This window comes from Molossus molossus, unplaced genomic scaffold (assembly GCF_014108415.1).
Source record: "Molossus molossus isolate mMolMol1 unplaced genomic scaffold, mMolMol1.p scaffold_m16_p_11, whole genome shotgun sequence".
NCBI lineage: Eukaryota > Metazoa > Chordata > Mammalia > Chiroptera > Molossidae > Molossus > Molossus molossus.
Genome location: NW_023425346.1, coordinates 39,870,230 through 39,883,371, shown reverse-complemented (window position 1 = coordinate 39,883,371; position 13,142 = coordinate 39,870,230). Strand labels below are relative to the sequence as shown.

The 13,142-nt window shown below is 41.3% G+C and overlaps 1 protein-coding gene across 2 annotated transcripts in view; it reads left to right on the top strand.

Annotated features, from left to right (window-relative positions):
- The window catches only part of ACVR1 (activin A receptor type 1), a 130,436-nt gene that overhangs the window by 42,706 nt on the left and 74,588 nt on the right, over positions 1–13,142 (top strand). For both annotated transcript variants that reach the window (XM_036254739.1, XM_036254737.1), the window contains exon 2: positions 10,228–10,529. The gene's annotated coding sequence lies outside the window, so the exon portion shown is untranslated. The remainder of the gene's footprint in view (positions 1–10,227; positions 10,530–13,142) is intronic.

Here is a 13,142-nt window from a genome sequence, read left to right as displayed (position 1 = left end):
TAACATTTAACTTGGTCCATTGCTTCCTCTCTGTTACGTTCTTTATGCTTATTAAATTAAGTTGAATTGCATTACATAGCAATTTATACATTTGTTCTTTTCACTGTGTGGTATAAAAAGGTTGGGGTTGGGAGAATGGCGGGGAGGGTGGGGAAGAACCATTAAGAAGATTGCATTGTCATGAGAAGAAGTCATCTTTTCCCCGCTCGGTCCCCCGCACCTTGACTGGTGACACCTGGAAGGGGGCCAGTGACTTAGAGCCGAGCCTCAGGAATTGTATCAGGGCCTGGTGCCAAGTGACAATCTCAGGGGTAATTTTCTGGGAAAAAAATTAACATTTTCTTATAAGATGAGGCATCTCATTTCTTACATTTTCCTGACAACATCTTAATTTCCAGTAATATTACAGTATTAGCATGGTCTTATTCTCAAGTTACTTTTCTGTAGTGTAATTTAGAAAGAGATTATGTTCTATAGTGTTGGAGGAGGGAATACTTCCTTGTTTTCATAGGTAAGTCATTAAGACGCTAAGGTTTAGTGTATATGTTTAGTATATACATTGTCTTTTTTTTTCTCTTCGTTTCTCTCTTAGTCTCCATAATTTAGGATTTGGGAGAGGTTTTTTTTGTTGTTTTTTTGTTTTTTTTTTGCTTTGAATTAAAAGCCATGACAACACTAAAAGTGGATTCTGGTAGGCCTGCCTTTTTTACCATTAGTATAATTTTTAGTGTTCATATTCCTCATGGAGGTTGTCTCTTCTACTTTGAATTCATTATCAGGGTTCATCCATGCATCTGTAACATTTATTAAGGACCTTATATTTTACAAGACTATCCCCGATGTTTTCAAGATGAAAAAATACTACGTTGAGGAATCCACAGACTCACTAGGCAGTGAAATAAATAAAATAAAAAAAATGAAATGTACTTTTTAGGTGCTGTGATAATTCAGTTTCGGAACTACAGATGAGGGTACATGTATTTCAGACAGGTGTGAGCCTGGGGATTTCAGGGAAGGCTTCCATCAGGAGGTGATTCTTGAGTTGATCCTGAAACAGCAATTTACCAGATGGAAAAGGGCATTTCAGGTAAGCGAGTACAAAGGCAGGAGGTGAACAAGATTGTGGTGTCCTCAGGGAGCTGTAAGGTGTGGTTAGGGTCAAGGTACCTGTGGGGTGATGGCTAGATGAGGTTGAGAGGTCTTGGGCCAGGTGATGGAAGTCAGGACATTTGCACATGCTAAGGAGAGCCATTGACAGTTCCGCTGAGGACAGGCAGCTCGAGGGACATTGGCATTGATGGCACTGTTGGCAGATACTTGGAGGAGATCACAGGAGAGTCACTTGGGGTGCTGCTGGTGGGAAACAGTAATGTTTGAGACAAAGGCAGTGATAGGGTTTGGATGGTAAATGTCTCAGATTCAGATTGGTCAATGGTGGTTGCATTGCATGAAATACAATATAAAGGAAGATTAGCAGGTTTGGGGTGTTGGGTGAGGTGGCTGTGCTCACTTTAGTTTTGTTAATCTAGAGTCCTTGTCTTGGAAACTGGATGCATTCTCATGCCCCTTGAGAGGCTGTTCTTGAGAGAACCCCCACTGTTTGTGTGTTCTCTATTCAGTTCTCTTTCAGTTGGCAAACATTATTGGTACGCAAATCAAATTAAAAGCAACCTTCTGTGAGTTAATAACTAAATTGCTAAATAAAATGAGAAATGTTATTTTTATTATTTTTCTTAATGAATGGGTTGGGTGCTGTCTCAGTAGAGGAATAGATTGGAAAAGCATCTTTAATGAAAGAGGAACCTTTCCTGTTAGCACAGTTCTTGAGGAATCCTGCTAGCAATTGTAAAAGAAATGTCTGAGCAGAGAATCTTTGAGCTGGAGAGAAGTTTAGCAATTTGGCCCACCCTTCTCAATTTTTACTTAGGAAAAACAGATGCCAGAGAGGGTGATTTCTCAATCACAGAGCTATAGTAAAGGGGTGTGTCTGACTCATTTGTTCAGTGTTCTCTTCATTGTACCTTAACGAATCCCTGCAAAGATCCCATCAAGATGGGAGGTAGAGTATGGACGATCTCCAAGGCTCAAGGTTGCTTAGTCAGTGGTAGACCCAGAATCACCTGGATTCTTGACTTTAATCTCATTTTAACTCAGTATCACTGTTCATCAGTCAGCAAATATTTGTTGACTAGTATGAAAGGGGTGTTATTATAAAACTAGAAAGTTAAATAAGAGGCTATTTTTTCTCATCAAGATTCTTGCAGGTTATTTTTTCAGATCACTCATTACAGGACTGGCAATTACTTTATATAAAATGTATATCTTGTCTGACATAATTATGGATATGGAGAATAAACACAGACACACGCAGTAACAACAAGAAAACAAAGCCATTCAGTATATTGTTTATTGTTAAGTTTTTCTTTTTCTTTTTTTTTTTTTTAATTTTATTGTGTCTTTTATTTTTATTTGTTCCCAAGTTCTTTGTGCATGGGGGCAAGCAGTTTCCTTCCTAGCCTGGAAATGCCTCTATGCCTGTGGGCAGGTAATACCTTAAACCAAACAATTAGAACACGAATGTTGATTTCTTCTTATTCAGTTTGTTCTCATTGAAACTTAATTAGGGAGAGTGATCTGGTGAAAATTTTATTTAGGTTGGTAACTGTGACATAAATATTTGCAAGAGGGCCTTGAAGAAATGATTTTTTTTTTTTTTTTTTTATCCTCACCTGAGGACATTTTTCCATTTTTGCTCAGATAGAGTGGGAGGGAGAGAGAGGAAGAGAGAGAAACATCAACGTGAAAGGGACACATCGAGTGGCTGCTTCCCGCCTGACCAACCAGGGCCAGGACAAACTACAACCGAGGTATGTGCCCTTAGCGGGAACCGAACCCGGGTCTCTCTGGACCGTGGGACAACGCTCTAACCGCTGAGCCGAACCGGCCAGGGCAAGAAATGATTTTTAAAAGCTTCAGTTTTCTGTTCATTCATTTTGGTACCCCTCCTTTGCAGCGGCCCCTTTCAGTGTTTTCGGAAATTTCTGAACATACAGTTTTGAAAACTTAATTTGGAGTAGTTATATAATAAATGTAGTAAGAAAACATATTGCCATCCTAAAGTAAAGACCGCCCTTATGAAATAGTACTTTTTCTATAATTCTTGTTATTTTTTTAATGTTCCTTGTGTTAACCTGTTTCACTCAATTAGGAGTATTTGATACTTTTTGCACTGCTTTGAATTTAAGTCTAGGGTAGAAATTTAGCTATTTACTGATAGAGAAGTTTTCTTTAGCAAATTTATGAGCTTGAAATTGTTAATGCTTCTGGTTTTTCTGTAATTTTAAGCGTCATTCACTCTGCAGATATCTAAGTAAGTCTGGCGTGATGCTAGACCGGTGTGGGGCATAGAGCAGGATGTCGGATGCGGATCCACTGCTTTGAAGAAGCTGCCACTGAAGCTTTGCAGATAGTGGCCTAGCGAGGGTGTATAGACACAGGAGCCCCAGAGGGAAGGTTAGGAGTAGCACAATGTCGACATCTCTTTAGAAAACCTGAGCGTCTGGTTCTGGCCCAGGTAGGTGGCACACCTGTGAACTCGTACAGAGCGCTTTGAGATCATTAGATGATGAAAGCCTTCGTGGCATTATGTGTGAGGGTAATCATCAAGGATTACACGTTACTGCGACAGCAGATAAAACACCCCGCCTCGTGGGGATGGGGGGCTGGGGTGCAGCCGGCGCGGGCTCTGCCTCATAAGAGCTGGGCCCAGTGCTCTGAGAAAGGCCATCCAGTTCCCGGTGAAGTCAGGTTCTGTTTTTTTTTTTTATTATTTTATTTATTTATTTTTGTTAATTCTCACTCGATATTTTTTCCATTGATTTTTTTAGAGTAGGAGGGAGTAAGAGTGGGGAGAGAGAGAGAGAGAGAGAGAGAGAGAGAGAGAAACATGAATTGGTTGCCTCCCTCATGTGCCCCAACCAGGGCCGGGGATCAAACCTGCAACCCAGATACATGCCCTTGACCGAACCCAAGACCCTTAGGTCTTCAGGCCGATGCTCTAACCATTGAGCTCACCGACCAGGGAAGGGTCTGTTTTGAGAGAAGTGGGTTGGGAGGATGGAGGAAATGCATGTTCCTCCTTTCTTCCCTCTGCCTACTCTCTGTCCCTCTCTATGCAAGATGTGCCAATTCTTCACTCAGAACCTTTTTGTGATTCGATACAGTTGGAATAGAGCCACTTGGGTTTGGGTTCGTGGGGTGTCTTAAAACTCAGAGCTCATCCAGGAATTGACATGACTCCATGGAGAAGCCACAGACCCATGAGCTGGGTGAAGACTCACAGGATTTGAAAAATGACCACTTATTGTATGAAGGGAAGATGGACAAATGGGGGGGCGATGTGACAGACTTGTTGAATTTTTTTATCGAACTACCAACTGCTCCACAAGGTCTACTATGCAGTTGGTAACATCAGCAGAGCAGAAATGCCCCTTCCTTTCCAAACCGGTTGACAAAAGACACCGCTTGGGGGTTGCGTAGGGAAAGAAAAACGGAAAGAAAAGGAGGAGGCAAGCATGGAGAAGGAAGAGAGAGAATGCGTGAGTTCCGTGGGATACCTAGGAGAGGTGTGTGTGTTTCTTTGTCTTCCTGTCTGTCTTTTGTTGAATCTTTTCCCTGCAGTCACACCTCCTACCTAGTGGGAGTTGACGAAAGGGTGTTCTATTTTAGTCTCTCGCCTTCCCATCTGGTGTCTGGATTTGTTCTAAGCTGCCACCAGTAGGGCAGTGTGTATGGGGTATTAGTCTTTCATATTCTCTCCGTTCAAGTTTCCCTGCACAGACCTTTATAATATTTACTTAAAAACTACTATTTTTTATGAGTCAAAATGGTCAAATTTTGGCCTTTCTGTTTGATTCAACCTAATAATTCAGCCCCTATAATGCTCAGTCTTCGTCATTGCTCTTTAACTATTGCATTTATAATGATGCCCCCCCCCCCCTTATTAGCGCCCACTCTATGCAATGTAGGCACGTGTGGCCACCCTCTGGCCTGAGAGAGACGGTGGGCAGGCAGTCGTCTAGTGATGGGCAGCGCTGGGATTCAATCCAGGCCCTTCCGGGCCAAGCCTAGAACCCTCCTGGTGCTATGGTGGCCCCCCCGCCTTTGTTCCCTTGAGTTTTCTCCTGGATCCTTGTGTTTTATCTTTCTGGCACAAATAAATGAGTCTTTGGCTGGACAGATAAATGGATTTTGATGGGCCACCTAACCACTGCAGATGAGGATGTTTGCGATTATATATTATAAGCAGGTTATCTTCAGAAAGATAGTGTGGTGCTTAAGTATACTCGTATCATGATCCATAGTGGATGCCTCTTTTTTCAGCCAGATTACAATTTAAACACTGGAGGAGAAATGTGCTCTGATACTTGGGCTTTACAACTGTCCCTGGGCCAAAGCATTAGGAAATCTCATTGTCATCCTGTCTCCACTTTGGCTGTCGTCTCTCTAGTCTCTCTAGGCTTCGAGAGGGACCGGAATCTGGTCCTTAAAACACCCTGGAGTTCTTCCTCATGCTTCTCTTCTATCCACAACTATTTTCCCTCCATTCTTCTAAAATGTAGTGAGTTTGATCCCTACTCAGTGTTTAAATATACGCTTGAGAAAATAGTGTTTCTATGGCAGAATGCCTTTCCAGGATTTCTTGGAAAGGGTCTCAATTCTGAAAAAAATTAGTTAAGAAATCAGGTAAATGGGAAAAGTGTTGGAACTCCCAGGAACACACTGATGTCAAGTTGGAAGCTAACCCCTGCGGAGCTGAAGGACGAGACTGACATTGCCCAGAGCCGGGACAGGGTAGGAGCGCAGAGCGGACAACCCGTCAGGATTCCCGGTGGCTGTTGCTAGGTTATTAATGTGTGTTCGTGGTCCTGTCTGCTATTACTGGTGTGCCATCCCTGCAAATAACATAAATATAAGTTCATATGTATAGCACAGAGCACACAGTCCTGTGAGTAGTATTCCAAGAAATACGTTTCCGAAACAAAATAAGTATCTAAAATGGTAATTTCAACATGTGGTTCTGTGTAGTGCTGTTCACCTTGCTTGTAGGTCCAAATGTAGGTTGTTGCAGGGGTCAACCGGCTTTTTCTCTCAAGGGCCAGAGAATGAATGTTTTAGGCTTTGCAAGCCTTATGGACTTAGTCGAAACTACCTGCTCCGCTGTTTCAGCGTGAAAGCAGCTATAGACCTGAGGCACGATGAACATATTCCATAGAAGTTTTGTTTACCAACAGACTGTGGGCTGGATTTGGCCCGCCATTGGACTACCGCCCAAAGATGTTCACTGGCATCTTCTAGCATTTGAATATTTGTGATGGGCTACCATTCTTCGTAAATTCTATTACGTTTTTTTCTTATTGAACAATTATTTTTAGATATCCATAATGATGAGTGAAGAATGTTTGGAAGTATTTTAAGAGTGAGCTATAATTTGAAGAATTCCAGAGAATTTCCTGGGAATTCTCATTCCCAAGTGCCAAAGGTTAATGACTATTATGTTTATATTTACGATTTGGAGGCTCCCAGAGAGGAGACAGCCTTCCTGCTCCTCTGCTCTTCCCCATTCAGCCAGCAGCTATCTTTTCCCACCTTCGTGTGGCGCCCCTTGTTCTTTGCGTTGCGTGGTGTCCCCTGAGTTTATTAGTTGTCTGGGGCATATGACCTACTTTCTTTCCCCCTGGGAGATTGGGAATCTTGGAAACCAGATGATACCCCCGTTGCCTTTCTCCAGAATTACGAATAGATCAAACCTGTCTTGCCCCCGTATTCCAGTGCCAGGAGTAGACTATTCTTCAGGGATGCTCAGTGTTTTATTGTGGCAGTTATTTTAGAGCCAGAACAAGAGGACATTTGTAGTATCATGCAGGTGATTTGTGTTATTGTTTGGGGTTGGCGTGCTTTATGCTTTCCTGCCACGCTGTTTTAGCACTTCTGCTATTCTCTGAGGGGTGGAAAACAGGAACGGGAGCTAAGATCTACTAGGAGCATTTAGTTAAATTCCTGCAAACAGTCAAGATGGAAATGAACTTACTGGTAATTAAGGACACGGATTTGAGAGTCAGCAAAGCTTGAATTGGTTCTGGGTTTTGCCACTTATTTAAAAAGTGTGATCTTGGACAGTTTTACCCAGCCTTGCTAATATGGTTTTCTTATGTTTCGAATGGGAATAATAATACCTGCCTCTCAATTTTGGTGTTGCTAGGATTAAATCTGATAAAACAAGTGTGAGATTAAGCACAGTTCTAGAACCAAGGGCTCACTAAATGATAGCTGGCCCGATTAGTAACACTCACAGGTAGGATGCATTTATTGTGTTTCAGGGGAAAGGAAACTGAAGGCGGTGGAATGATTTATGTAAGCTCACACTTAGGGGGTTGGAAAACTGGGTGTGGCTGTGTCCTCGGTCCACGTGCTGCCACTTGTAGTAGGTTAGTTAATAGTCATTCAGTTAATAGTAGGGTGTCTTTTTTTTTTAATCGAGGTACAACTGACATGTAACATTATGTTCGTGTCAGGTATACAACATAATGATTTGATATTTGTATATATTGTAAAATGATCATCACAGTTAAGTCTGGTTAACATCCGTCACCACACAAGGGATGCTGTCTTGAAAGACTGAGGATATATGCCGTATTTGGAAGCCACCGTTTCTAGAAGCCAAGGACACCGTTATAACTAAAAAGTTGAAAACACTTGCCCTGAATTTTTTCCCTGTTGCTTAGCTGCCATGTTGACTGCCAAGAACTTGTTTGATTTTAAGTGCCTTTTCTGCCTGCCTGTTAGTCAGGTCCCATCATTCTACAATGACTTAAGACATTATGCATGTTCTTTTCAATTGGATTAAACAAAAAGGTGGGACTGTGTTAAGCCTGCAATTGGAGTTGGATTTCTCCTTCCCCCTTCTCGCACTCACCCTCCAGCACTTCACAGGAATGTGCCTCTGACTTTTATGGGTCAGATTTTCACGGGCATGAGGCATGATTAGATGCCAATGATTAACCCTCCAGAGCCAAGCAAACGAGTTGGCTAAGGTTTTGGAAAAAACTCAGCTCAATGAAAGTTTTGTGACAAGTTGCTGGAGTGTGCTATTATAGATACTTGTTTTATAGCACTGATTTTAATTGATGCATATGTCTTTTTAAAAATTAGTTTTAAAATCACACTTTGTGGGGTTGAACACAACTGCTTTACACTACCTTTCAGCATCTGCCAAGCTTGCTCGTTGGCATCAGAGGTATTTGTGGGGAGATCGGTTCTGACCAGAGTTAAGTGCCCAGAATTTCCTCCCAACTTGAGCTCGCGTTTTACCAGCCAGTGTTCTTCCTTGCAGTTGACTACAAGTCATGGGTTGAGAGCTGATGAATTTTAAAACACGTATTATGTTTAATTTGGAGACATCATTTTTATTCACTAACTCCTGAGCATCAGCTGTATGCTGGGTGCTAGGTTCTTTGGAAAGAGGATGTAGCAGAAGAATAAGAAAATGTTATCGTATTCTAGTTTAAATTAGTTTCGAGGCAAAACCCAGTTCAAAGCAGAGGATTAAGTGCCAAGTTGAGTCATATAGGATATAAGGACCAGAGTAATTAGAATGGAAAGACCTGGAAAATAGAAGTATTAGGGAAGGCTGAACAGAGGCGGGAGAGCCTGGGCACCAGTTTGAAGGATGAGAAGGTGGTAGGGCTAGGGAAGCAGAAGCATCTGGGTAATTTGTTAAAAAGTCCACCTGTGGTTTGGAAACACAGAATCAGAAAAATATGCAGCAGTGTTTTCTGATTTTCTTGCTTACCTAAATCTGCCCCCAAACAGTATGTACTTATATATTAGAGGTGGTTGGCCCTAGGCAGGGCAGCTTAGCACTGGCCCCCTCCTAAAATGCAGTTAGTCTTTGGCAGAGGGGAAAGCAGCTTCAGTGTGAATCTGCCAAATTTCCCTGGCCCCAGCGTCTTGGAAAATACCAGGATTTCAACAGTTTGTTCTGAAAGTCAAGGTTTGTGAATGCTACTGAGCTGATGAATTTGTTTTTAAGGATGTCCATTCTGGAAATGCATTTTTACTCTTTAACTTCTCTAAATGATTGCTGAAAATGTCACATTTCTGGTTGACCTTTCTACAGGGGGGTGGAGGGTGAAGGGGTATTTTTGTGTGTCTTATTTTTAGTGTGCCTTACAATTTCAAAATCAAATTGATTGTGAGCCTCAATTTAAACCAAAGTGAGGACAGGTTTGACATTATTTGCAGAAGCATTTCCTTGAATTTCAAGGTTGATGTGATTTTCCTTCCAAATAATTATTGAGGAATGCTGTATTTTGGGGCTTGTTTTCTGCTTAGATGTATTTATGTGGAAGTTTTCTTGGCAAAATGTTCCTTGAGGTTAAAAAAAAACAACAACAACAAGAGAGCTGTTTTCCGAAAGGAGTAAGTTTTTTCAACGTTTTGTGTCACTTAAGTATTTGAATGGGAAAGTTTGGTTCTACTAAAAATTTCCTCTTCCTTTGGCAAATGTTGATGTTTTTAAAGTCTTCCTAAAGGAAAAGGGAGCTTGGGAGGCTTTTTGTTTTTCCTTAGTTATCTAGAGTCCCCGTCCCTTCCGCTGGGTGCTCCTTTTCCATCATTGTTTCATGAGCCTTTGAACTAGATCTATCGGCGGCTGAGAACGGTGCTGGAAAACGGACCCAAACCAGATTGTTGGTGGGTGGATATGCAAGAAACTAGTTCCTCTGGTACATGGGGCGCCCTAGAGTGGCCAGGTGTCTGGAAAGACTTTCACTCCATACTGTGCACTGCTTGAACGTTATATTCTTAGACCGACCTCATAGAACAATGAATATATGCAAAGCCCTTGGTTTTGTTTTTTTTGTAACGGCTAGAGTCAATGATGTATGGGGTGAATGGAACTTGATCTTGAAATTTACCAACTGCAGGTCTTACTTGGTTTTGTGTATTTGGAAAAACACTTCAAGACCAGTGTGGGTCTGTGACCTCAACATACTGCACGTCAGTGTTTTTCAACCCTTCCCATACTCGCTTGGATGATAAATCTGCTTTAGTTTTGTGGTCCCAATGGAAAGGCCTGTCAAGTATGCGCTTTCTTTAGCCAGTACGTTCCCAGCTGCAGGATTTTCTTTTGCTGAGATGGTTTTTCTTTCTTCTTTCCCTCTGCAGCCCCGAGCCACTTGTGAGTCTCGCCTTGCCAGAGCAGGAGCTGCTGGAGGACTGCTCATTATTCCAGGAGATTCCAGGAGCACCTCTCCCTCCCCATGTCCCTGGTGAACTAATGCGTGCAGCTCTGAACACGAGCACACTGCGTGCAGGACTGCGGGAAGCTATGACCCGGCACCAGCTCTGAGGTAGCTGAGTCAGCTTTTCCCCAGGAGCTCTCAGAGCAGCATCGCTGGAACCAGCAGTGGAGCCGTTTCAACCCATCAGCTCTTCTAATGCTCTTTGGCAGAGATCAAATCTACACGGTAATTTCTTAGCCACAGTGATCGTTTTGTTGGTTTAAATAAATCCAATACAAGAAAGTTAGGGCTCAGCCTTAGTTCTTGCATTGCCTTGAAGGTAGGCTTTTTTCTCCGACGGAGCTGCACAGTTCTTAAAGTTTGGCCAAGTTGTTCAAACACTACCCACATTTCCTTAAATATAAAGTGCTCCTGCCATTCTTTTCACCTTACATGGCCACTACTCCTCCCCTCCCCTCTTGAAATAGACTTAATGTTTTAGAGTAGTTTTAGGTTCACAGCAAAATTGAACAAAAATTACAGAGAGTTCTCATATACCCCGTTCCCGTACATTCACAACCTCTCCCACTATTAGCATCTTCACCAGAGTGGTGCATATATTGCAACAGATGAAGCTGCATTGACACGTCATCACCCAAAGCTCACAGTTCATATTAGGGTTTGCTCTTGGTGTTGTACATTCTGTGGGTTTGGACAAGACTGTAATGCATGCATTCACCATTATAGCATCATACAGAGTATTGCACTGCCTTAGGGATCCTCTGTGCTCCACCTGTCTCTCACTCCCCACCCCAAACCCTGGCAACCATTGATCTTTTTACTGTCTCCGTACTTTTACCTTTTCCTGAGCCACATTTTCATATTATGCTTCCTGTGGAGTACTTTGAAATCTATGTAGAGAAGTCTTGAGAATAGGATGGAATGGTTTTAAGGTTGTGTTAAGCTGTGGCGTTAATACACGTGCCTGCTTTAGACTAGAGTCTGTAAAATGTTTCTGAGGGGAGGCTTTAAGTGCTAGATGTTGGTGCGTGTATGTATCTCTGAGCTAAAGGCTGGGATTGCTCGGATGTGATTGGAAACTTGTGTAGACAGAAGCAAGGTGCTCAGGATTAAAGTCTGCAGGGTTGGTCCCTGCAGCCTCCTTAGGTTCACCACTTTTGGGGAAGGTCTCTAGTTGCTGTCAGGGGCTTTCTTTTTTAAGGGAAGTCTAATTTATTATTTTTAAAAACTTTGTTCTTTATATAAAAGTTTTTCTTTGATTTTTAATTCCAAATAGTATAAAAGAGTGTAATGTACAGATATAATATATATATATAATTTTCTCTCTTCTCTCTTTCACTTGTAGCTAATAATTTTGAACACACACTTTTTCACATACAAATCTTTTCCTACACAAATGAAATATACATATTGGTTATGTTTAAAAATTGATGGAAAATGACTATACATTTTGTTTTATGACTTGCTTTTTCCCTCTACTTCCTATGTTGTGGGTATTTTCCCTTTTAAGCAGAATTTTTTCTTTTAAGCAGAATCTCAGTCTAACTAATGACTGCTTAGTGTTCTTTATATGGCCATAACATAATAATAACCAGTCCTCAAGTGAGGGGTTAGCCTATAATTTAAAGGGGGAGATAGGAGGAGACTCACATTAAGGAAAAAACAAAAGTCATGACAGTTGACATTGGACTTTCAGTCATGAGAGGTGTGTTTTTATTTTCTAAGGCAGATGAGACACAGCTTTGGATTGTTTCCGAGGTATCATTTATGTCAAAAATTTTCATCTCGGGATGCCTGGAAGGAAGTTTTTGGGCACTAGGCTGCATTAATATATTAGCATAGTTGTTAGTTTTGGCTACCATCCTTGGAGCAATTTGAAATATTTTCATGCCCAGTTAAGGTGGCATGAGGTTGAATTAGTTTTAAGAGGAAGTAATGAACAACGGGGATGGAATTAAGAGATTGACTTTGTTTTGCATATATGCCTATTTGAAGGAGGGGGAGGAGATGGTGATGTTAGTTACTTGCTAACCCTGTGATTCTTAATTATGTATCGGGGTTAAGATTATTCAGCTCAGTAGTTCCATAGTGTAGTTGACAGTTGGAATCACCAGAGAAGTTTTAAAATATCTGGGGTTGGGCCCTGGCTGGTATGGCTCAGCGGTAAGAGCGTTGCCTGTGGACCAGAGAGCCCCAGGTTCAATTCTAGCCAAGGGCACGTACCTCAGTTGCGGTTTGTCCCCGGCCCCGGTTGGGGTTGTGCGGGTGGCAACCAATCAATGTGTCTCTCTCACATTGATGTTTCTCTCTCTCTATCTCTTCCTCCCTCTCTCCCTCCAGCTCTATCTGAAGATAAAAATATCCTCAGGTGAGAATCCAAAAAAATAAATAAAGTCAAATAAAATATCTGGGGTTGGGAATGAATATTTGTGTTGTTATTTTATAAACTACTTATTTGTAGGAAGGTAATATAATCAATGTTTATAAGTTTAGAAAGAAACAAAAGAGTGAAAAATAAGTCTCCCAAGTGCCCAGTCATTCTTCCTAGAGGCAATCATTGTTACCAATTTCTTGTGTGTTCTTCTAGAGGTTTCAGGTCATATGTAATATACTAGCATGTGACCTATAGATTATTGTAATTTCTTTTTCTTTCTTTGTTTCTTTTTTTACACAATTAGTGATATTTACTGTTTTGTACATTCTTTCATTGAAATACTATTTCTTGAAAGTTCTTCCTAATTAATACTGCATTATTTCTATTTATTTATTTATTTATTTATTTAGTTTGTTAATCCTTACCCAAGGATTGATTTTTTTTTTTTTTTTTAGAGAGAGAAT